At 34.4% G+C, this 26,526-nt stretch overlaps 1 protein-coding gene across 36 annotated transcripts in view; it reads left to right on the top strand.

Moving 5' to 3' along the window:
• Shab (potassium voltage-gated channel shaker cognate b) overlaps window positions 1-26,526 on the top strand; it is a 394,632-nt gene that overhangs the window by 144,980 nt on the left and 223,126 nt on the right. The window lies entirely within an intron of this gene.

Below are 26,526 nucleotides of genomic sequence, written 5' to 3' on the forward strand. Positions count from 1 at the left end.
TTTTAAAAAAAATTACCACGCCCACTTTCACGCCCACTTTTTTCAATTTTCAATTTTAATCTTTTCTACAAAAACTACTGAATTGATTTTACTGAAATTGTCAGGGAATGTACAGGGATGGCCCCAGGTGAAGATAGACTACATATTTTGTTGAATTTCGGAAGGGGAGGGGAACTTCCCCTATACCCTATTTCATTAGAAATGCTATATATTTATATATAAAAAACAAATGTCGTTCGTTGGTAATGACATCAGTTGAAAACGGCTGGACCGATTTGAATAATTCTTTTCGTGAAATGTTCGCCGTAATCCGACTTAGGTTTTTATGCAAAGAAAATTTGTCCAGGCCTAATTTTACGCCCACTTTTTCCAATTTTCAATTTTTATCTTTTCTACTAAAACTACTGAACCGATTTTTCCTCTATTCCCTATTTCTTTAAAAATGCTATATCTTTATAAATACACATCAAATGTCGTTCGTTGGTAATGACATCAATTGAGAACGGCTGGACCGATTTGGATAATTCTTTGTTTGAAATATTCGCCATAAACTTAGCCTTTTATGCAAAGAAATATTGACCATGCCCACGTTTACGCCAACTTTTTTCAATTTTGAGTTTTAATATTTTATGCAAAAAACTACTGAACTGATTTTCCTGAAATTGTCAGGAAATGTACAGGTGAAAATAGGATGCATATTTTCATGAATTTCGAAGGGGACGGGGTACATCCCTTTTCCATATTAAAAAGCCATATCTTTATGGATAACAATCAAATACCGCCATAACCCAACTTAGGGTTTTATGGAATTTTTTTTTTTTTACTTTTCTCAATTTTCAACTTAATTTTTTTCTGCAAAACCCGATTTCCATCAAATTTGCAGCAAAAGCTCAAAGTTTGCCGTTGTTATGTATATTTTATGAATTTCGGAGGTGATTATATCGGTTTCAGCATAAATTTTGAGAGGCAATGGATTCATGTGTACTCTATGTAAGTATTTGGAGCCAAAATACCGGACCACGCCCACTTCTAAATATTTGATAATTTTAACATAAAATTTCACTACTTAATACCGATGGTTTTAACCATGTCTCCGAGAATGCAGTTATATTATAATCAAATCCAAGACTATCAGTATATAAGCGAGTTAATTTTGTGTTTAACCCTCTTACATTCTGATAACATATAGAAAAAGAATTATCTAGTTTTTTGACACCGAAACTGGTCTCAGAGGTAAATGGGCTAAATTGTCAGATCTTTCAACAAATTCTTTTATGAACGCCTTGGCAGGCCAAAATTCCTTCAACATCAATTGATTGAAAATATTCTCATTTACCACGATTTTAAAAGACGATCTATTTATAGAAAATCACGATCGAAGCTTAAAAACTCGTAGAAAATAGTCACCTTCAATCTTTGATTTGATATAATAATTTATATCATCAGCCGTTGTTTCCGATGGAAACCTAGACAAAAAGACCGCTTTCATGACTGGAGTCATTGATAATGGTCTTTGGTCAGACTGCAAGGGTTTGCCATTTGTTGCAGAACCAGCTCCTGAAGCAGCAACAGTTGTAGGAACCTGTGGCTCCTGAATACTCTGAGAAGGCTGTGAAGCATTTTTCAGGGCTACGCTACCATTACTCATTGATTCAAGAGGCACAACCCCAACAACCGAATCTTTGCCAACCTCCACAGCCGGCTGTGCCGCAATACCAGCTGTGCCGCGATACCGGCTGTGCCGCAATACCGGCTGTGCCGCAATACCATACTGATCACACACAGCCTCAATTTTGTCAGGTGTTGAAACCGATTGTGATCTAGTATTCCCAGCAGGTAAGAGCGCTTTTCGAATAGGCACAGATTTATTAGGTGCCTTTTTCGCTGCTCTTTTACGTTTCTGCCCAGATCCGAACGGCGACGATACAAAATCATCCAAATCACGATATTTATCAAATAAATTAGAAAATCTTTCAAAACGCGATGATACCGAAATAAATTCATCTTTTATTGATTTTAATTCATTTTGCAAATCTTTTACAAAATTATAGAAATCTGCAGAAAGTTTTCTACAATTTACACAACACCAACGAACACCAACATTTTGATTAATTGTATCTACCACTTTTGCACTAATACGAGCACACTTAACGTGCCATTGGTCAAGGCAAAACCAGCAGCTAACACACAATTCATTATCATCCTTAATATTACATATTTCGTAGGGACAAGCCATCTTAGAATATTATTTTTAAATTCTTTAATGATTTCTTACTACGGTAACTGGGAATTCGACTTTCCTTATGTTAAATAAAAAGAAACAACGTTGGTAACTCTGTATAGAAAAACAAAACAAAACCGACTAACGAAATGTTATAACAACAAATGAATAGAAAATAAAGCACAAAAAGAAGATTACAATTATTATGAAACACAGACAAATTGTTTTAGCACAATCAGGTTAAAAAGGTTAACATTCAATGCACCAATAAGCACAGCAAATAGTGAACACAGTTATAAAAATAATTAAATAATTTCTGATCACACAAAAACACAATTTACTCAGTAAAATCTAAATTTATTAAAAAAAAGCACGGAGCACAAAAAATTTTGATAACTATCACAACAGGGTTGCCCACAATTGCCAATTTTAAATATGTTATATCTTGAAAACTGATGACCACGTCCACTCTTTTCAATATATTATTTTTAAAACTACTGAACTTAATTTCATGCAATTTTCAGAAAATGTTCTGGAATGTCCCGTTGTCCAAAATGCTATATATTTGTAGACAAATGTCGGTGGCCTATTGTTTTATAATTGCTTTATTTTCTAAACTTATGAATGCATCGGTGCTTGCGCCCGCCGATCAAGAAAAACGATATATTTACAAATTTCCTTAAATGGTGAGGTTTAACGGTCCATCAGCCATAAAAAACTAAAACATATATATATATATATATATATATATATATATATATATATATATATATATATATATATATATAATTGTTCCACAAACATCCCAGATGGGACAAGGGAGACTTCTCTCATATCAATGAGTGCACGCTCATCATTGGCTCAATGATATGGGACCTACTCTTTATTGCCGAGTCCGAACGGCGTGTCTTACGACACCACTTGTAGAGAAGTTTTTCATGGCTTAAATACTCAGGAAATGTCGCCAGCATTACTGAGGGGAAATTTTGCCACCGTTGAAAATTTGATGTTGCTTGGCCTGGGATTCGAACCGCAGACCTTCTGAGTGCAAGGCGGACGTGCTAACCATTGCACCACGGTGGCCCCACATATACATATAAGTCTCAATAAGCGGGAGAATTCCACTTAAATTTTTTTCTTTATTTATGTAAAAGGACAGGGGACATGGATGACAATAAATCCTAAACAGCATCAATGGGCGAAAGAATTCGACAAAGAACGTAAGAGAAAAGAAAGTTTAGAGACAAACTCTCTTGATAAATTTAGGGCCTGTTTATGTATGTCGATAAGAAAATGAATACGCAAGAAAAACTACCAAATTTGTGTGTGTTTTTCAAATTTGTTTTTTGTTTTGAAACAAAAGCAAAGGAAATATTATTTCCAAAACTAAGGCTTGCGTGTGTTTCATGCGCACACATTTTCGTTTCGAAATACATAAACTGGGGGTTAAAATCCTTCTCGGTTTGACAATAGCCCGAAGAAGTGAGTTAGAAAATACCTATTTTTGAATTGCCATGTTGTCATTAAAACTAGTAAGAAAATTTTAGGTTCAAACAATCAATTGCAAATCAATTTGTTGCACAAAAAGTAATAAATAAGAGAAACACTAAGCAACTAACGACCAACAACACTATTTTTAATGACAAAGTTTTCATGTTGGTGCTATTATTGTATTCGCAACTGTACATATACACATAAATTCTTGCATAGAAATTCAGGGCTTTTTCTGCACCATAAAGCATGAGAATGGCGCATTTACGCTATGGTGAATATGTGTATTTGTTTTTGCACAACATGTTTTGGCATTAAAGGAACATTTTTATGGACATGTTGTTGTTTAGCGTTGTCCAGTGGACATCGTTCTTGTTTATTTTTATTGGCATCATGAGATAAATGGGGATTTGTTAGGCATATCAATTTTCAGTGCGAGAATTCAAACATAACTTTTGCATATATGTATTTTGCACCAATTTTCATAAATTTATCTTTAAATCTGATAGAAAAGTTTTTTCAATCATGATAGAGAAATTCCTTTTTTATTAATTTTGCAAATGTTGGAAATTTTTGAGGTACCTTTGCACTATAGGTAATTTGGCCTGTTTTTTGAGGCAAAAATTAATAGCGGTGGACTTATGGGCTTTTTATAGATTTTTATATGTAGCGAACATCGGTTATAAGAAACTACGTATATAGCGAACAAAGATTTGTGTTTCCAACGAATTTTTCTTAAAATTTGTACACACATTCAACTTTTAAAACGACCACGATTATAACGAACAAAAATTGTTACCCCGCGAGTAGAATTTTTTACAATTTGTTAGGATTTACAGGCACGCTTTAAAGCATAAGCGAATAGCGACGAATTGAAGTACTGTTTTAAATAATTTAACATATGATATTTAAAAGTAAGCTTTAATATGACTAGAGTTGCGTCGTTCATGAACGAACCGGCTCAAAGGAACGATTCCGTGAAAAGAACGAACGGATCCGTATCCAGCTCATTCTTTTATATCGTTCATTTAGATCCCCGATGGCCGAGTCATTGCTGCTTACAAAATTAGCAGCATTGGTTTTGCAGTCAAACTCTAAACAAACGCTGCGTTAGCGCAAGCAGCACAAATTTCCACACAAAACAAACAATGATTCAGAGAGCTACTCTCGCTCAGTAACTCACCTCATTCAGTAGCACATCTCGGTCATATCTTTCTTTTGCATCATTCGTTCATCTGGTTCTTTCATATCAAAACCACCACCACTACGTTCAGAAACAAAACCACCCCCATTAGCACACAAACAAGCAAGTAACACAAATGTTCGTGAACGAACATTTTCAAAAGAACGATTCGGTGAAAAGAACCACGGAGTCATATGCAGCAGAGAACGAACGACTTCAAAAGAAAATAATACAGACAACTGTATTGTTGAACGAAAAAGAGCCAACGAACGAAGTGAACAACCCGGATCTTTTTGGTGAACGGAATGAAAAAGATCGATCCGCTCAAAGAACGAGATTGCCCAACACTAAATATGACTATATGATACCCTACACCACTGTGAATATAGGAGATATATATATATCAAATTGAACTGTTTTCTATATAATATGGTACACTTATTACTAGACAAAATTCCGTCACACATTCCAAATTTCATCAAAATTGGACAGATCGGGCGAAAATATATATGGGAGCTATATCCAAATCTGAACCGATTTCGATGTAATTTAGCACATTTATTTTTAGACCGAATTCAATCACACATTCCAAATTTTATCAAAATCGGACGTATGCAGCGTGTTTGGTGCAGCAAATACGTCAAATCGGACGAAAATATATATGGGAGCTATGTATATCCAAATCTGAACCGATTTCCATAAATCGACTCAGAAAGTGATTATATGTATATCCCCAAACTATGGGTCTATTTCGTTTCCTTTTGTATGTTACATACAAATGCACAAAGACATAATACTCCTTACCACAGTGTGGTGTAGGGTATAAAAACGGTTATAATGAACTAAAATACTGATCCGCCAAAATATTTTTTTAAACATTGATATGTTTAAAATATTGATTCGCAAAGAGATCTTTATAAATATAATTTTTTTTTAAAAGCACCAAATAAATCTCGCAATCATAATCCCTAGTTAGAACGTATTACTGCTAAATATAACAAAAATTTTGACCACAGCACGTCTGTACATTTTTACAACACTTATTCACATATTCTTTACAGAAAATGCCTTTTTAATTCAAATTGGATGCTTTTTTGTCTTTAATATTTCCTTCGCCATACAAAAATTAAGAAAAATATATTTTTTCTGCAAGGAGGGCACGTTCAAAAAAGTGATATAACTCAAAAAAACGCAAAAAATCGCACCTTGGTAATTATGTAGTTGATACAGAACCCTTTGCTGAAGATATTCCCGGTGACAGAATTTCAGACAAAGTTGGACAATTTTGTAAAAGTCTTTAATATAAAACTATAATTTTCTTAAAAGAAAATTTCTTAGATTGTATCCTATATGACGATTTTTCTGCTGTAACAAACATTTTGAAGAAAATTATTTCTTAAAACAGAAAGTACACACCGCCACCCTTACACTGAATATCAAATCTATGTAATTGATTATTACCAAACTCTTATAAATGGCGATTAAATTCTTCTCCGAGTTTTAATCTTTTTTAAATTTTTTAATTCATCTTCGAAATTTTGAATTTAACTTCGAATTATACTGCGAGTTTTGGATATTTTTGAGAACAAATTGCACATCCATAGAATTTGACATGTTATATCTTCGAATCAAATTACAAAACTCGCGTTATTCAAAGTGGAAAAATCGACTTTTTGCCTAAAAACCTGTCCAAATTACCTATAGTGCTTTGGTAGAAAGTAATGTAATACCTCGAAATTTTTTTTTCAATGATCGATTCGCACGGTACTCCTGATATAACTTTAAATGAAAGGTGCTTACACCTGGGAAGTTTTTGCGGATTCTGAAACCACAATGTTCTTAGATGAGAAAAATCAAAAAACAAAACAAATCTCGCCGGAGGGCTTTTTAAATAAATCGCGGTGCGGTCAAAGTTCACATTTTTGCGGTTTTTTTAGTTTTCACGGTTTTACTCGGAAACCGCAAGTCCTGTCGGAATGGGATTAAAGAAAATGTTGTAGCAGTGAAAATTCTCTTCGAGTTCTTTTATTGATCGACCCATGATATCAATGTCGTCGACATAAGCAATTAATATGAGACTATCGGTGTATATGGTGCCATTTCTTTTGACGTTTGCTTCTCGTATAACCTTTTCCTAGAGATACAGCTTACATATTTACTAAATAGTCAATATTTACTAAGCCGATAGCTTTAGTTGCTAGTGTTTTTATACCCTACACCACTATGTGGAAAGGGTATTATAAGTTTGTTTTGGTAAAAATTCATGTAACACCGCGAAATATTCGTCGGAGACCCCCAATGTGGTATACCAATCTTCATATCTCGGCGAGATAAAGCGATTTTGAGATGTGTGTCCGTCCGTCCGTCCGTCCGTGTGTCCGTCTGTCCATTATAAATTGTAATCAAACTCCAGGCCGCAATTATGGACCGATCGTCACGAAATTTGGTATGGAGGTCGGTTTCACATCAGAATAGATCGCTATTTTAATTGGTGATGATCGTGAAATATTTAGCGGGTGAAATGGACCAAAAACATAATTTTTATCCGATTTTGTAGATGCTCTGTAGGTCGTAATAATAGTCAGACCGCCTCGAAACTTTAAGTAAGGTAAGAGTATATGACGAAGAAGTAGCTTGCAATTTGAGATGGCGATCAGATAATATTTAGATGGTTAAATGGACCAAAACTTTTGTGTGAAAATTGTGAAAAATTTTAGTATACAGCTTATATTTGTATTCTTGGAAGAGACATTCCAGGCAAGTAAGCTATACTTGGAAGAGGAACGCTTGACCTTTCTATTGATGTCAATTATGTTGGTGTACATGATAAGATAACAGAGTTACAGCCTAATATACCCTGTTATTTGTTTGTAGTGTAATGATAAACACGCTAGAGGTCGCAATTATAGCCCAATAATCACGAAATTTTGCACGAGGTTGGGAGTTAGGTAGAGGAAGATGCCTATAATTTTGGATGATGATCTGACATTATTTAGCGGGTGAAATGGACCATTACTTTTGTATGAAAAATACAAAAAAATATTTTTGGTCTATATTTTATTTCCTGGAGGGCATATACCGGCAAAGTAGACTACATATGAAAATAGAACTACTGATCTTCACCCTGATGAAAATTGCAGTAAAGCGAAACAATTATTATGTTAGAAATTTTGATATGTGGAAAGCTAATCCCCAAGGGTAAAGGTGTAGGGTATTGCATGGTCGGCCCCGTCCGACTATAGCCTTGGCTTACTTGTTTTAATATAAGTTTATTGTAATTTGTAATTACACTGTGCAACACTGAAAATGCAAACAACTTCTAGTGGCCATTTTTTGAAAGTACATACATATTAAGAATACAAAACCCCTAGTTGGGTTTCGTGTTTTTAAACCGGGTTTGGATTTTATGGCCTCATCTATACCGGGCTAAAACGACCCTTTTTTTTAAATAAATGCATTATCTCAGAAACTAAAACGAATTTTGCTTTTCAATCTTAAGCAATAGTGTAGTCCTAAAGTAGTAGAACTTATATGTCTGACATACGAACTACGAAAAACCGCATATAGCGCATCAAAATTGATAAAATATAGCAAAGATTACATCATTTCTGGAATTATGGTCAGTAACTGCCAAACTATTGAGAGTTGAACCAGGTAGCCTTTCGCAAAAACTTTCCAAATAATGTCCTTAGCAATTCTTCAGAACATTCTGAAACTGTAAAACACTTATTTCATGTTGTTTAGACGGTATTTCATATCATACTTTCTACAAAACATATTTCAAACAACGTTCACACAGGCTGTTTATTCTCATATTTCAAATTTCAATGTATGGTTGATATATTTATCAAATTGTCGTTGAATAATATGCTAGAAACAACGCGATAGAGGCATTTTACAACAATGATATGTTGTGAAGAATTGTGTATTACATTCCAATATTTTTCCCAAAGATAACAATAAGAAAAATTTGACTGTTTTGGAGATACGCTGCGAAATATATACTAATAACGGAAATTTTAGATATATTATAAAAAATATAAATATAAATAAATATAAAAAAAATTGAGGCAATAAATGAGGTTATTCGTGTTCATTATGTTTCCAAATACATTATTCTTGATCTTATCTACAAGTTTGCTGCGGATGTCATGGAAAGATTAGTATTGGTTTCAAAGATATAGCCCCGATTTTCTTTAAAAAGTCTATATTTAGCCATGTTTAGATAGGGCCATAAAATCCGAACCCGATCTAACAAAACAAAATCCAAAGAGGGGTTTTGTCTATTGTGTCTGTACTTTCATAAAAACCGCATATGAAGTTGTTTACACAAAATTACCTTGAAAATGTTGCACAGTGTTATAATAAATTTGTCAATAAATAAATATGTTTTTGTAGTTTGTGCACGTACTTTTATAAAATGCTCAGTAGAGGGTAGTTGCACACGATTTCCATAAACAATTTTGCACAGTGTAATTGGTTGTTTCAGTTCCAAAAAATACTGATAAAGTTGGGATGATTGGCTTGCTCTCTAATATAAAAACGCTTCATAATCAATCATACTTTCATACGTATGTAAGTGTACATATACCTGAATTCATAAGCCTCATTTTCTTCTTTTTTTTCTTTTTCAATTACCTTTGTAAAATTAATCTTTTAGAGGGTTGATCATATGTCTTCGAGAAACGTTTATTTAATGTATCGTTTACAGAGTTCCAACCTTACAAATTTTATAGAATTTGCATATCCAACGTTGGTTACAACCCAACAAGATTAAAAAGATAATTGAAAATTACTGTGCGTTAATTAAAAGTTTTTCAATTAAAAACGAACGTTGTTTCGGCATGAGTTTTTCGTCGTCTTTCAATTTTAACAAACAACTGTGTGAAGAAATTTTGGCTAAGATCTTAAAGAATATCTGTTGTTCTGTCTGATGTTCTCCTTCTTTCTGACCACATAAATGTTACAAAACTTGAAAATTGCATTGTTTTCCCCTAAATCTGGGCCATTAAGTTTTATGTTGTGGTTAGAAATTAAGCGGTGCTAAGCCAACTTTCAAAAGAAAGTAAAATGACAATTTGGCATCAAAACTTGTTTCTTGGTCCAATGAAAAAGTGGAAAGTATAAAAAACGAAAATACTAAGGATACCAACGGAAATAAAGAGATTTGAGCGGTTTTTGTATCATTTATTTGTGCACTGAATATTGGCGAAATATTTTTCATAGTCTTAGCTCTTGGTTTTACGGATTGTTAGCCAGTTACATTTTGTTTGACATCTTGTTAGCGGGTTTTCCTCTTTTTTGTGGTTCTTGTTGTTGAGTTTTTTTATTTTTGTTTCTTCTGCATGTCCTTGCAATGTTGTTTAAATCCATGGTTGGTATGTTCTTCATTTTCCCAGCATGTGTTCCACTGCAACAAAAACCCCAAATGCTAAGACGAAACACTGCCAAGTTCACGTTACTAAAGACAAAGAGAGAGAAAAAGAAGAATTTGCCACAAACCACGCACAAAATGTCTTTGTCACACTTGAGCAAGTTTGCAAAATGACAACAGACATAAGGTCTGAAAGAAATTACCAAAACAAAACAATTACAAGATTCTTTTTCCCTCATCTCAGATTGTAATGGATTGTTTTTATGTCCAATAAAGTGCTGAACATGCTGTCAATGTAATCGGTTTAGAAGAGGAAAATATGTAAAAGAGTAAAAAATAAAAACTTTAAGATATGTATGTATGTACATTGTACATATGTATGCATATAGAATGTGGATGCATGTGTGAGGAAACCTTGACGACTACAACATGAAGAACAAAATGTTTTGCCAATCGAATACATGAAAATGGCAAAAAGGCTATGAATTTAATTTATTTTATGTTTGATGAGGGTGCCTACTTTTCCATAGTTACGTCATCATTTATGACTAGTTTGATGCATAAGGGGTTATGGCCACCCACAAACTTCACAAAATCGAAAAACAATCGAAATCGAAATGTGTTGCAAAACATTTCGAGTCGATCGGACAAAAATTAGCTGAGTTATGAGTGTTAGAAAAAAAATTCATTGTGATTTGTATGTAATGTTTTATTCCCTGATACGATTTGTATCAAATAAAACAGGGTTCGTTTTGGATTACGATTCGACAATACTTTATTGACGTTATTCACTTCAGTTATTCACGCAAGACTTTATTTCTCTACTAGCACACAGCTTATCTCCAGTAAGCACAAAACTTTCAAAGCTACAAGTCGCGATAAAATACATAACTAAAATCCCAGCCTCTCCTATCCTGTCCGATGCAACATAGGCTGTTCTTGTCCCCTTGATCTGGGAGCTTCTACAATGTTCAGACGAGTGTTCGGGTGGTTGATGTTAGCTCGATGGTCATCTGGTTGATATAATCGGCACGATGGTAATCGGGCTGTTGATGTCGGCTCCATGAAACCGGGAATAGATCGGTTAGTGGCATTGAGCTATGAGCGTTGAGCTGGTTATGAGCTTGGATCATGCTAAGAACAGGGAGCTTGCTTGCACATGGAGGTTGTTAATAGCATTAAGCGTGCTAAACGCAGGAATCGAGACAGCGGACGAGCCACACGTCTACTTGTACTTTGTCGGCTGTACCATGTCGGTGACGTAATATTGAAATATACATTAGGGTACTAACACGAGGTGAATGAGAATTATAGTGGAAGAGTGATTGCTGTTAAATATATTTAGGTTGAATTCCTGCACTCTATTGACCGACCGTTGTTAAAGGTAGCTGTAGTTAATAGTAATGGGAGATTGTAGGAATGTATGAAACGGTCTCATTCGAATTAAACCTGGTTTACAAGAAAGTGATATTCTCCAGTTACGGAAAAGAATAATACGCCCATAAACGATATGAAACTAATTTTTCCATTTTACTTCAATACAGCACATTGTGGAGGGTATAAAAAGTTCGGACCGGCCGAACTTAAACGGCGTTACTTGTTGCTTGTTTTATATACATAAGTTGTAGTTTTTGCCCATTTTAATGCTGTGACCAGAGCTTTATGCTGATACCTGAATTGTACGTTTTTTTTTGGCAGTTGCAGCATGCTGTTACCATACAACTGATGCCACTGTGCAATGGGGCACCTCAGGTTTTTTTAATATTTTACGGATTAATCTTTTTCAATTTTTCGATATGTACATAAAAAATATTCATTCAGAATCATCTTAATTTTTGAAATAACGCTAGATGCCTTTATCTCTTCAATTATTCAGCAATGGAAGGCGGCATTGTTCTCTCATTGCTTTTTTGCATAAATCTCTTAAAACTTCAATAAATAGCATTCGCACTTGAAACGAGCCAAACAATCAAGAAAAAAAAATTATTTAAAGTCGACTGACTACTTGCAAAAAAAGTGAAATATTCATCATAAATTTGTTATTTTATTAGCAAAATATGAAAATTATTACTTCTTTCGAATACCTACTATAAATCAATTAAAATTTTCGCTTTGAGTTGAAAGAACAAATAAAGCACACACACACTGACTCGCATACATAATGTATTAGCGTAAATAAAATACCGGTACTTCGACAAGATTTTGTTTACGTTATCTTAAAAACGGGCGGTACTTTGTAAACACTGACAATATGAATATCAGATGTTTGCAAGAAGCGATATTTAAAACAAATTAAGAAACTTTTTCTTCTTCTCAATGGAAGTGGAATCGCAAGAATGCTCCCATTCAGGTATTTGCTTTTTTGCCATGCTGTCTATGTGAATTTGAGTGAATGCTTCTGTGTATGTGTTCGGTACGTTATGACCGAATAAAAAGTTTGTAGCATTTCATTCATTGGAGCAATGCCAACAAACATCATTATCATCATTACGCTGTGATGAGAAAAATAAATGACATACAAACGAACAGACAGACAAAGGCGTAATGCCAGGGAAAATCAAACAGCAATAATAATAAAATCAACAAAACCCACCAAAAAACGCTTTGCATTATAATGACGTCATTACTAAGCCATCAGCATTCAGATCGTATGTTAGCTGATGTTGTTTCCTTTGTGAAAAAATTTATACAAAAATACATATACACCAAAGCGAATGACAGAACTTGCACACAATTGTTGGTACGCTACATAGCTAATAATCTGCAATCTATATGGTCGGCCGGCTAATATCAGACAATTGATATTCTCAATGTATGGAAGAAATATTGAAGAAAATCTGAGTAATCCATAAGTGATGGAAATAATTGTCGCGATGTGTGTACGTCCATGGTGCAAAGGTCGTGAATTCGTGCATCAAACTTTCCACATTGGTTTTAGGACTTCGTTGCCACAATATATATGATTTTAAAGTCGGCTCAGAACTTTATCTCCTGTGAATCAATAAAAAATATAGCTTTCTAGCAAAAACTTGATGACATTTCTTGACTGCAGTAAACGATATTTTTCTATATTAGACTGTTCTTCCATGTATCCTAAAGAGTGCCAATAGACTTTATTAGATCGAATTAATAGTGGAACCGATTTTTGACATTGTTTTTCTCTGTCGTGATTTCAACGTAGAACCCAACGTTTTGAAGTTGAAAATACTAACCATAACATCATCAACAAATCACGACATAGCTCTACTTTATTCTATGGACAAGCACAACAAGATTTTAGCACCGCCAAGCTAAGAACTTGGACCGTCAGATTCATAGTCTGGCATAATAACCGGGGCTTACTTCCATAGATGGCCCCAAACATAATTTTTATCCTATATGACGAACCAATAAAAGATTTCTATTGCTCTCTATTCCTTGCTTTTCTTTACCATTCTCGAATATCATATTTGTTGATATCGTCTTCTACTTGTTTACTCAATCGTAGCATTGGCCTTCCAGTTCTGCTTGAAATGCCACGCATCTCGTATTTAGACGCATTTTTAGAGGGTTCATCATCCTTCATTCTCATGACATGGCCTAACCAACGCAATCGTTTTATATCGATATATTTATATGCATAAAATTTTCCAGCAGGTCACACAAAAGGCTGTCTCCTTGGATGAAACCTATTTTTGTACTAAACTGTACAGAGAGGTTCCTTACTATTAGAACTGAGGACCATGTATAAATAAATTTATCTTACAAAGCCGAACGTGTCATACCTTGAAATATCTTTGAACGTATAGGGCTGTCGAAGGCTGATTTGTAATCGACAAAAAATGGTAAGTGGCAATCTGCATCTCTTGGGACTTTTCCACCATTTGCCACCAGGTAAATATGTGGCATGGTGGGACTGTCGAAGGCTGCTTTGTAATCGACAAAAAATGGTAAGTGTCGATTTGCATCTCTTGGGACTTTTCCAGCATTTGCCACAAGGTTGCCACAACGTGTTCACGTTCCAATAGTCGGGTACGCATTTTTTCTGCCAGATGGTGCTAACTAAGTGATGTATCAACGTGTCGCCTCCAGTCTTGAACGGCTAATTCAATGGCTCCTTATCACTGTCTTTACCTCATACTCGCAATATCAAATTTTCGGATTGGATATGTGTTATCCTCGTCGTCCTCGTTAGTATGGAGAAATAATTATGTATGTACCTGTTACCAAGTATTCTCCAGCATGATTTATACATTTTTGCATGCGCTCAAATCACTTTCTACTGTCATTCAAATAATGCCAGAACGGGCGTTATTTTTCCGTTTCGGGTTCATAGGCATTGGCATCAATTATTCGTCACCTGCAACGATCATATTAATGTCTGTTGAAGCATGGAGATCTTATATTTCGAAATTTCTTGCACCCATTGAAACGGGATCCAATGAGAACAAACCTTTTTGCGACCAGGTATTCACGCATATTGAACGTATCCTGTAGAAAGTGGGCACTTCTTTCAACAGGTTACTTTCCAGGATTGCTCTAGGTAGGGTTTCCATTAGAAGCAATGTCCTAAAAGTCCCCACCAATTCCATGTGTGCAAAAACAGTTATTCGGGGTCAAAGGTCAAAATTAGGGATTTTTTTGGTTTTCGGATTTTTTCTTAAAAACGAAGGGTCTAATCTATGGGTCTAATAATTGAATTAATCGTGCTTACATGGCATAAGGAGTTTGTATAGAAAAATGAATTCTAGCGATGTACCACACACCCAACCATTTAGTCCGGTTAAAATAGACATGCGTATAAGGGGGAAATAGCAAAAATTCCCACAAAGCTGAATTTTGGTGGATAGCTAGGGTTGGCCATTAGAAGCAACGTCCTAAAAGTCCCCATCGATCCCATGTGTGCAAAACAAGTTATTCGGGGTCAAAGGTAATTTTTGGAGGTATTATTCAGTTTTTTTAATTTTTCTCAAAAACGGTAAGACTTGCCATTTTCGAGATATCGCGATCTAAATGTCAAATAAAAAATTTGCCGCGTAAGTACATTGTGAGGCGAACCGGTTAAAGTAACGACACTATGTGTTAGATACTTCCGTAAGCTTTCAACCGATATCCACTTTGCAGTAATCGGTTCAGTAGAACCGGGTCTATCCCGGTTTTTAAATTTGGCCTTTCTGGTCGAATTGCCGGCGAACCAGATCCGCAACCGTTGAATATTATACATTTCCGTAATCAGCGCAACAATCACTACCTTCGGACAAAACTTGAAAAAAATCGGAGAATTTTCGTTGGGGTCGTTCCCGTTGGGCTTTCGATTATACATGTGGGTTTCATGGGCTATTTTTGCATAAAATGACTCTAACATTGAATAACTCAACTAAACACGCTCCGATTTAGTTGGAATTTTTTTTAGAAAATAGCTATAATTTCGCTCTTCAAGAAAATATATATATTTTTTGGGGGACAGACCCGATTACTTCGCTTATTTTAGCCGGTTCGTCTGAATATGTGCATATTTCCCTTATAAGTGCATAAAAATCATGTGTTTTTTAGAACAGCTATATCTCAAGAATGGTTCCTTCTAGGCAAAAATTATAAAGGTCAAACTTGTAGATAATTTTTCTGTCTACAATATTTACTTCAGTCACTTTTTGCTTAGATCAACCGTTTTCAAAAAATAAATCCGAAAACCTAAAAACCCTTAAAATTTGACCTTTGACCCCGAATAATTTTTTTTGCACACATGGGATCGATGGGGACTTTTAGGACATTGCTTCTAATGGCAAACCCTAGCTCTCCACCAAAATTCAGTTCTGTGGGAATTTTTGCTATTTCAATGTCTATTTTGACCGGACTAATTATGCTACGATCGTTTCGCTAGTGGTTTAAGCCAGCTCATCAGGCATATTTGAATGTAAACGGCTAGAAGACAAAGGCTGATTTTGATAACATCTATTTATACAACCATTTTTACAAATTTGTAGATAAGAAGTATTTTTTGAAGTATTTTTCTATATCAAGTCACCCTAGTGTCTTGTCTAGGAATCATTTTCTCTCATTTATGAATTGTAATGCCTTCCATTTCGGAAGTTTTGTTGATATCATATCAAGAAGTTTGTTGATATGATAGATTGGCAGTGGCTTAGGACGCTGAGACCTCGACAACATTATGTGTTTGTTGGAGAGGACCCAGGTTCAAACCTCAGCCAGGGAAGCCGGGCTCTGCTGCTGAAAAATTTTCTACAAGTTTGATTTTTATATTTTTTTCCTAGAAGGAATCATTCTTTAGATATAGCGGTTCTAAAAACACATGTTTATATGCACTTATAAGGGAAATGCGCAAATATAGGTGAAACAGCTAAAATAACCGGAGTAACCGGAACTTGGCCCCCCTTCCTTGAAGAGCGAAATTATAGCTATATATTAAAAAAAATCCAACAAAATCGGAGCGTGTATAGTAGAGTTATTCCTTGTTAGAGTCATTTTATGCGAAAATAACCCATTTAACACACATATGTAATCGAAAGCCCAACGGGAACGACTCCAACGAAAACTCTCCGATTTTTTTGAATTTTTGTCAAATGGTACGGATGATTACGGGCTGATGGTGGGCTGATTACGGAAATGTATAATTTTTATGGGCGGCGGATCCGGTTCGCCGAAAGGTCAGATTTAAAATCGGATTAGACCGGGTTCTACTGAACCAATTATCTCAAGAATGCCGACTCTTATTGAAAAGTCATACGAAGAATTCTTGTATTGTATTGTATATGGGATTCGATAGCAATGATATTGAAACTATAGAAATCAAAAAATTTGAATTTAAATTTTTAGGAGTGAAATAAGATTTGATTTGTTTTTGATTTTGCCACTTTGCTTTATCAAAGGCTTCGCATTTTGCAATGGAAGAAAAAATATGATCGGAAACATTGTTTCGAGACCCCTAAAAAAGGATAGTTCATAGTTAGAGTATCGCAATCGACATTAACATGGTGTTCAATCGTAACATCTTCAATATTATTTTCGTTTATATTTATACCCAATTTTTGCCAGGGAAATATAATTTTCTTCAATATGAGCAGCTTGTATAGCTGTACTAAGAAAACCAGTCTGTTTAAAACAATGGTCAGTTGTTTCCCTAATTTTCGAGCAACTAGGCACTTATTTTGAAGCAATTTTCATTCTAAAAGCGCTGATATATGAGCTTTGCTTCTCTTTTTTGTGTGCACTTCAATAAAATCAGCTTAATGAATGTGTTTTGTTTCTCATTTAATGTGTAAACATCGATGAGATAAAGTTTTACAAAAATTCGTTATAGAGAGGTTATTTTGTGTGAGAGTTCCCACTTGTGCAATAAAAACACTTCGTTATAGAGAACTATTCGTTATAGGGAAGTTCGTTATAGAGAGGTTAAAATAGGTGAAAATGGGCTGAAAAAAAGCTGTGTTTTCAATTTTTTTTCATTATAGAGAAAAAATCTTTATAGGGATGTTCGTTAGTCCTTGGTCACACTAGAGTGTTTCATTGAAACAATTTCATGAAAACAAGGGTTCCTAGGTCGAGTTTCACAGTAGAGTGATATCATAAAGTTGCTGTAGTGGGGAATTCGATCTATAAATACCTAGAAGTTTCAATGAAACCACTCTAGTGTGACCTTCGACTTATAGTGAAATTCGACTGTATTTGCATTTCCGCATGTGACATCAAAATACTAATCATCCACCATGAAATATTCTGACCTGAAATGGAATAATTAGTTTCCTTTCCTGTCCACAATATCAGGCACAGACGTTTTCGGAACACTGAGAACCCCATAAGCAAATCACAGCCAATTTAGGCTAAAAATGTAGATAAAACTTCAAGAAACTAGAAATCTGACGGTACCGTTATATTTGGGGTATACCAAAAAGCTGTACATATGTCCACACTTTTTGTTGGGAAAGTCTCCCGATCAATATGAACTACAAATACCAAATTGCAGCGAATTCGAATGTAGATTAAATGTTCAAAATACCTGAAATCGGGAGGTAACGTTATATGGGGGCTATACCAAAACCTGGACCTATGTCCACACTTTTTAGCGCAGAAGGTTTCTGACTGCTGAAAACCATAAATACCAAGGTAAAATATAGGAAAAGGTTAAAAATACTTGAAATTGGTTGGTACCGTTATATGAGGTCTATAGGAAAAACAAGACCCATATTGATGATTTTTGGCTGAAGAATTTTTTACTGATTTTAAGGACTTACTGAAAAAATCAGAGACATCCGACGATTAGAAATATTTTTGTCGCATCTTCCCTTACAGGTGGGACCACTGTGCGCTGTGTGCCGGCCACGATTGTCTTCGTTAAACAAGTTTTTCACAATGCCATAGGATGGCGTTTTATCGCCGTACGAATATTTAATTTCGATTCGATGCATCAATAAAAATGAATATGCAAAGACAATTCGTAGTAAAAATTAAGTACATTTTTATACAGCCTGAATATTAGGGTTATAACTTTTTTGCAATGTTTGCAAATATCAAAAATACCACCACATAGCCACATAGTGTAGAGCATGAAAAACTACTGTGAAATACGGTGTAATTTTTTCTCTATCGCGAAAAAAGTTTCCTCAGCAAATGCATTGAAGTTCAGTAATGCATTATTCAATTTTATTTGTTACTAGCAAAATGCCAGCCACTTCGTAAGCGGAAAAGGAATAATATACAAATAAACAATATTTAATATGGAGAACACTGAAAATTTTGATGTACTAATACCTATTTGAATTGATATTTACCGTCTGTTCATGTATGTCGCACGGAAACCTGTACGAAAGGAAAGCAGTCACTCGCTTCCGTCTAAAAATGCGTCCATGTATTTCGCAAACTATCGTGCGACTGCCGTTACGTATCCTATGCGAAATACTACTAATTTGAATGTACATTTGTACAACTATGTTCCATAAATGAGAGCCAAATGAGAAATGAAAACCCAGTTGTTTGGGTAACTAGGGAATAACTAGTAATTTTGCTGGCTACCGGTCATAGGAAGGGGTCTATTGTCTCCTCACTGCATTACCAGTAACCACCCAATTCGATAGTCATTTGAAAGGCAATTGTCCCCTCACTGCATTACCAGTAACCACCCAATTCGATAGTCATGTGAAAGGCAATTGTCTCCTCAGTGCATTACCAGTAACCAGTCAATTCGGTGGTCAGAAATGATAGCCCAAATCACTAGTAAGTTGTAATCAGAATACCAGTTGGAACAACACAATTATAACAGTTAATCTGTATATTTCGAATATGCGCTAACCACGCTTTATTTAATTACATGATGTGGATAAACATACATACATATATAAAGGACAATTTAATGTTAATCTTTAAATTCCTCGATATTGAAACTTATGCGTGAATTCTTGATACTGGGACTTATGTTGCTTATGTTTATTTGGTCCTGGGAATGTGCATCTCAAGGGTTCTTCAAATAATTCAGATGTACCTGAAATAAAATGCATAAAAGTTTAATGAGATAATTAAAAAATATATTGTCCCAAAAAGTATCTATACTTACCAAATATTCTTCTAAAAATATTCAGCCTTTTTAATTTAGCCCAATAACATGTTTGTTGCATCTTTATTTAACGATAAATTTTTCCACATCAAACGCACCAAAAAACTTTTTTTTTATTTCAGAATAAAAAATAAATTTTATACAAAATGACAATACATTTATTCTATTTTGTTTTCAAAAAGAGAAATAATGTTGAAAAGAGATTACAAGAGAGAAACGTTGTCGATTACACTATCCATCGGTAGTCTATAAAATAGTCAATATATTACACACCGCATTACCTGTAACTAGTGAATTGACATGATAGACAGGAAAGCCCATTTCCAGTAGCAAAAGCAGGCTATATGCTATTTTGTGTGCCATTTTTGGGCGTAAAGTAACTAGGGTCAATGAGTAACTAGTTACATGCCTATGTAAAAGTAGACAATTGGTATGTATTGAACAACTGCCCAGTTGTTCAAGAAATAGCAATTGTCTACTTTGACATAGTAATGTAACTAGTTACTCATTGTTGCTAGTTACTTTACACCCAAAAATGGCACACAAAATAGCCTATAGCCTGATTTTGTCACTGGAAATGGGTTTCCCTGCTTACCATGTCAATTCACTAGTTACTGGTAATGCGGAGTGTAATATATTGACTATTTTATAGACTACCGATGGATAGTGTAATTAACAATGTTTCTCTCTTGTAGTCTCTTTTCAAAATTATTATTTCTCTTTTTGATAACAAAATAAAAAAATGTCAATTTAATTTAATTTTTTTCTGAATTTATAAAAGACGTATTTTGATGCGTTGATGTGAAAATAATTTGTTGTTAAATTAAGATACAACAAACGTGAAGAACAGAGGAATATTTGGTAAGTACCGATATTTTTGGGACAATGCATTTTGTTATTATCTCATTACATTTTGTACATTTTATTCCAGGTACTTCTGAATTATCTGAGGGACACTTGAGATGACATTCCCTGGACGAAATATACAGTGCTAGTTCATGGATTCACACGCAAGTTTCAATAATAAGAATCAAAAGATCAACATTAAATTGTCCTTTGTATGTATGTATGTATGTATGTATGTATGTATGTATATACACGTCATGTGATTAAATAAAGCGTGGTTAGCGCATATACAGATTAACTCTTATAATTATATTTTTTAATCTGATATAATATCCGTTACACGTTAAGCATTTACCCATTTAGCTGATCAAAACATACTAGTGATTTTGGCTATCATTTCTAACTATCGATTTAACTGGTTACTGGTAATGCAATGAAGGGACAATTGAGTTTCCCAAGACTATCCAATTACCTGGTTACCGGTAATGCAATGAAGGGACAATTGACTTTCCAAGACTATCGAATTGTCTGGTTACTGGTAATGCAGTGAGGGGGCAATAGACCCCTTCCTATGACATCCCCATGTTAAATTCACCAGTCTATAACATTGCGAGTAGATTGGGCGGTAACTAGGGGTGTTTACCAGTAGCCAGCAAAATTGCTAGTTATTCCCTAGTTACCCGAACAACTGGGTGGGAACAGAATCCACATATACATACAAATATTGGAATATGTGTGATTTGTTTTGTTTGAAAAATAAAATGTGTCGGTATTTTGAATTATTTTATTTAATTGATTTCTTCAAAATAATGAATGAAAGCGCCATTGAATCGTATCTGTAAAATTTTTATTTTGTTTCAAGAATGTGTTGCATAAATTAGTTTTAAGATTTTCGGTGTTATTCGCGAGTTTACGTTCTACTCGGCAGCTACAAAGCAAGTGAGTGATTTTGACATTCTCTTTCTATAAGAGACAGCACTTTCGAAATACATAAACCCAAATTTAATGGAAAAGTGTACGTTTACGTGTGATTTCGTAGGGCTTGTCGGTCGCATAGATTTTCGTTTCGAAGGTGTTTACATGAACAGAAAATTATTTTTTCTACTTCCGAAGCGCAAGAAACCGTTCGGTCGACATACATGAACAGGCTGTTTATTTCTTTCAAGTACTGCTCGTACACGTTTTGTTCGAATTTCAAAAAAAACCTGTACACTTCAACAGCGGCCTACATTTTAAATTCCATTCCATGTTTTATTAGAACGGTATGAGTATTTTGAAAATGTTATCCACATTTCCAAGCGAATTTTGGAATTTTAGATATCAAAATGTAGAAAACCATTATTCAGAAGATGCTACCCTATATAACAGTTAATTTTTGAGACATTTTATTTTAAAATTACTTCCTATTTTCCAAAAATATATCCCAAAAGCGATTTAGTATTTTTCGTATACATTAGTACGAATTTCCAAAACTTCCTCTCTATCTCCACTCTAAACGTCAACTGCTTACTAATACCGAATTTCACAATTTCAGCTCTACCCCTTTAAACAATAACAATTTGGACCAAATTCTGAGCCATTTAGAGGTAGTTTACACTATCTATCAATGTCATATGACACGAAATAAAAACATTCCATATCTACCCACGCAGGCAATGTGGAGACGTAATTTTATAACATTTTTGCTGGCGTGGACGCACAAAGTAAATGGCGTAAGGAAAATCCCCAATATTGCACATATATTGATGGAAAATTTCATGTCAAATGACATTTACATATAGTGGAAACTATCCTTAGTAATTTTCGTACACTTATTGTACTTATATCCACAAGCACATCCATATCTCAACCCTACACACCAACAGCGGCTATAATACCAAATATCCGAATTCCACCTCTATTCGTAATACCATTAATACTTTTCGTATGAAAGTACGAATTTCAATAACTATCTCCAACAGTAATTGCGAATTTCAGGATTCCACCTCTCTCCGTCCACCCAAATCTAAATTGTACCAAATTTAGATTTAGTACCATTTATTACTTTTTGTACCCATAAGTACGAATTTCCAAAACTTCCTCAATCCCACACTCCAACAGTAACCTTAACTCGAAATTTCAGGATTCCAGCTCTATTCGTTCACCCAAATATAAATTGTACCCACTTTAGTACCATTTAGTACTTTCCGTACCCATAAGTACGAATTTCCAAAACTACCTCAATGCTACACTCCATAACTAACCTTAATTATAAATTTCAGGTTTCAGCTCTATCTGTTCACCCAAATCCAAAATGTACCAAACTTAGTACTTTCCGTACCCATAAGTATGAATGTCCGAAACTACCTTCTATCCGTCCACCTAAATTTAAATTGTACCATATTTAGTACTTTCCGTACCCATAAGTACGAATTTCCAAGACTAAGTCAATCCTACAGTCCAACAGTAATATTAATTCAAAATTTCAGGATTCCAGCTCTATTCGTTCCCCAAAATCCAAATTGTACCAAATTTAGTACTTATCGTACCCATAAGTACGTATTTCCAAAAATTCCTCAATCCTACACTCCAACAGTAACCTTAACTCGAAATTTCAGGATTCCAGCAGTATCCGTTCACCCAAATATAAATTGTACCAAATTTAGTACCATTTACTACTTTCCGTACCCATAAGTACGAATTTCCAAAACCACCTCAATCCTACACTCCATAAGTAATCTTAATTATAAGTTTCAGGATTCCAGCTCTATCTGTTCACCCAAATCCAAAATGTACCAAACTTAGTACCATTTAGTACTTTCCGTACCCATAAGAACGAATTTCCGAACCTACCTCAATCCTACACTCCATCAGTAATCTTAATTCCAAATTTCAGGATTTCATCTCTATCCGTTCACCCAAATATAAATTGTACCAAATTTAGTACATTTAGTACTTTCCGTACCCATAAGTATGAATTTCCAAAACTATCTCAATTCTACACTCCAAATTTAATTAAATTCCAAATTTCAGGATTCCAGCTCTATCCGTTCACCCAAATCCAATTTGTACCAAATTTAGTACTATTTAGTACTTTTCGTACCCATAAGTAAGAATTTCAAAAACTACCTCAATCCTTCACTTCATCAGTAATCTTAATTTCAAATTTCAGGTTTCCATGTCTATCTAAATCCAAATTGTACCAAATTTGGTACCATTTAGTACTTTTCGTACACATAAGTATGAATTTCTAAAACTACCCCTATATCTCAATCGTACACTTCAACGGTAATCTAAATTCCAAATTTCAGGTTTTCAGCTCTATCCGTTCACCCAAATCCGAATTGTACCAAATTTAGTACCATTTAGTACTACTCGTACACATAAGTACGAACTTCCAAAATCATTTCCTTATATCAACACCACTTCCCAACCTTGATTTCCATACCAAATATGAACATTGTAGCTATATCCGCTCAAAATATACAATTGGTACCAAATTTAGTAACTTTTCGTACACTTATAGGTCGAATTTCCAAAAACCCTTTGGTACATCTTTCTAACTCTCCATCAGTTACCCTCATTCCAAATTTCAGAATTCTAGCTCTTCCCGTTTGCCTAATACAAAGGGTACCATATTTAGTACCTTTCAGTACTTTTCGTACCATTCTAGGTCGAATTTCCAAAAACCCAGCCTTATCTCACCCCTACACACCGACAGCAACCCACAGTCAAAATTTCAGCTTTCTAGCTTCAGCGGTTTCGTCTGGGCGATGATATGTCAGTCGCTCACTCACTCACTAAGCTCTTTTATATATATAGATAATGACATATACGCTTTTCGTATTAACTTATTAATAGTTTTAATCTAATTTAAAATCAATGTCGAACCATTTTGGACCAATTAGTTGTCAAATCGCGATATTTCAGAGCATTTAATGCACCTTTGACAATATTGACATTTTTTGTTTTCTTTATAAACTCGCGAATCTTATATTTATATTTACTCTACCTATCGGACAAGAGAATATGTGGTCATTTGAAATTTGTCTGTGAGAATTGTATTTGTTTTCTATAAATATTTATTCAAAAAAAGCAAATTTTACTTTTTAAATAGAAAAAAATATGAAAAGGGCTTTAGTAATCGCAGTCGGTGCGGAAACTTTTTTCACCGAAACGAACTAAAACACGCGTTTTCGTTATCAGGACAATATTCCGCACATGGTACTGGCGTGGTATTTTTTGGTTATACCCCTACTGTATATACTAGCAAACCATTTCTTCCTTCCCTCCCATGCACCTGTATATCGCCGGAAATGTGTATTGTACTGTAAAATATATCCAGAAACAATTAAAAGGGTATTAACCTCAACCTACCAAGTTGCATAAGGAGAAAAATATCAGCCAGCGCGTTAAAAGAGCTTCCTTTTTCCTTATCGTCATCGTTTATATCGATTCTTTTAAATTGTATATATAAACTGCAATTTTTGTCTATATTATATATTTCTAATAAGAATGGCAAAGCTAAAAGCACACGACACACCACCAATCACACAAGCATCAATGACGGGAGGTACACGATTTTATCAAATATTTTGGTTGTTTTTGTTTACCTCAGAATAAAACAGAAAGTGGTAAATTTAAAAAAAAAAATAAAATCACAGTATCACAACAATATTAAATTCCTTATAAATTAAAGCCTAATAGCAAAACCTTAAGCGTATGGCTATATGGGGAAAATTTAGTAAAATTGAGTTTTCCATTTAAAAAAATTGTTGATGCTACATGAGTGATTTTTGGTACATAGACTAAGAAAAAAATCGTCATTCCAAATATGTTTTTGTACTAACCTTGATCGTTGCGCGCAAAGGATATAACCGTTTAAATTTGAATGTTTAGAAAAAAATTCTAGAAAAACCGCGGATTGATATATTAAGCTGTTTATGTCATTACCGTTAACTGAATTAGTTCTCTTTCCAATGATGCAAAAATAATCCAGAAATGTCTAAATGGATTCGCGAAAAATCAATTTTATGACAAAATTGTACGGATTGCCACGGAAATCGTATGACAGTTGTAAAATTTGAACCAAAAAATAGGTTTTTTTTGAAAAATTTACTCACAAAAATTGTTACTTTGGGAGTGGATTGCTCTGATCCTGTGAAGGTTACACTCTCGAGCAATACATGCAAAAATGCGTAATAGCAAGTACTACAATCACATATTAAGTTTTTAGACAAATCTGGATGCGCGTCGCGATTAGAGAAAAAATTCAAAAATCCACATTTAATTAATGGCTTTACAACACAATGTAAAACTTAATGCTCAAAGAAGAAGTTAAAGAATACCCTTCAGGGATGAGGTTTCTAATGTATGATTTTTTAATATATCCACTGTTATACCTCAAACGGATGCTGACATTTAAACTGAAAAATGGGGTTTTTTGAATTTTTGCTCTAATCGGGACGCTCAGCCGGATTTACCTAAAGGCTTATTATGTGATTGTAGTACTAGCATTTTCGTATTTTTTAATGTATAACTTGGGCGTGTAACCTTCAAAGGATAACGGCAACAAAAATTTGACGCACAAAATATCCGTGGATGTAGCATCGCACTCAAGTTTTAGAAAAAAAAACTATTATATCTCCGGATTCTCAAACGAATTTAAATATCTGTTTTCACACATTTTAAACAGACGTTTCGCTCTATTTATCTTAGTAGGAATGACACATCCAAAACGGGTCTAAATGCTTAATATTTTCAAAAACAAATTTTTCATTTCATTTTATTTCTCACAGTGTACGGATTCTGTTGTAATTTTTTAATATATTTTTTGTAAGGACAAGCGCTTTTATTTTAAAAAATATGTTTGTAAATACGTTAAATTT

This window comes from Musca autumnalis, unplaced genomic scaffold, assembly GCF_047663935.1.
Source record: "Musca autumnalis isolate F117 unplaced genomic scaffold, ASM4766393v1 scaffold_4, whole genome shotgun sequence".
In the NCBI taxonomy this organism is placed as follows: domain Eukaryota; kingdom Metazoa; phylum Arthropoda; class Insecta; order Diptera; family Muscidae; genus Musca; species Musca autumnalis.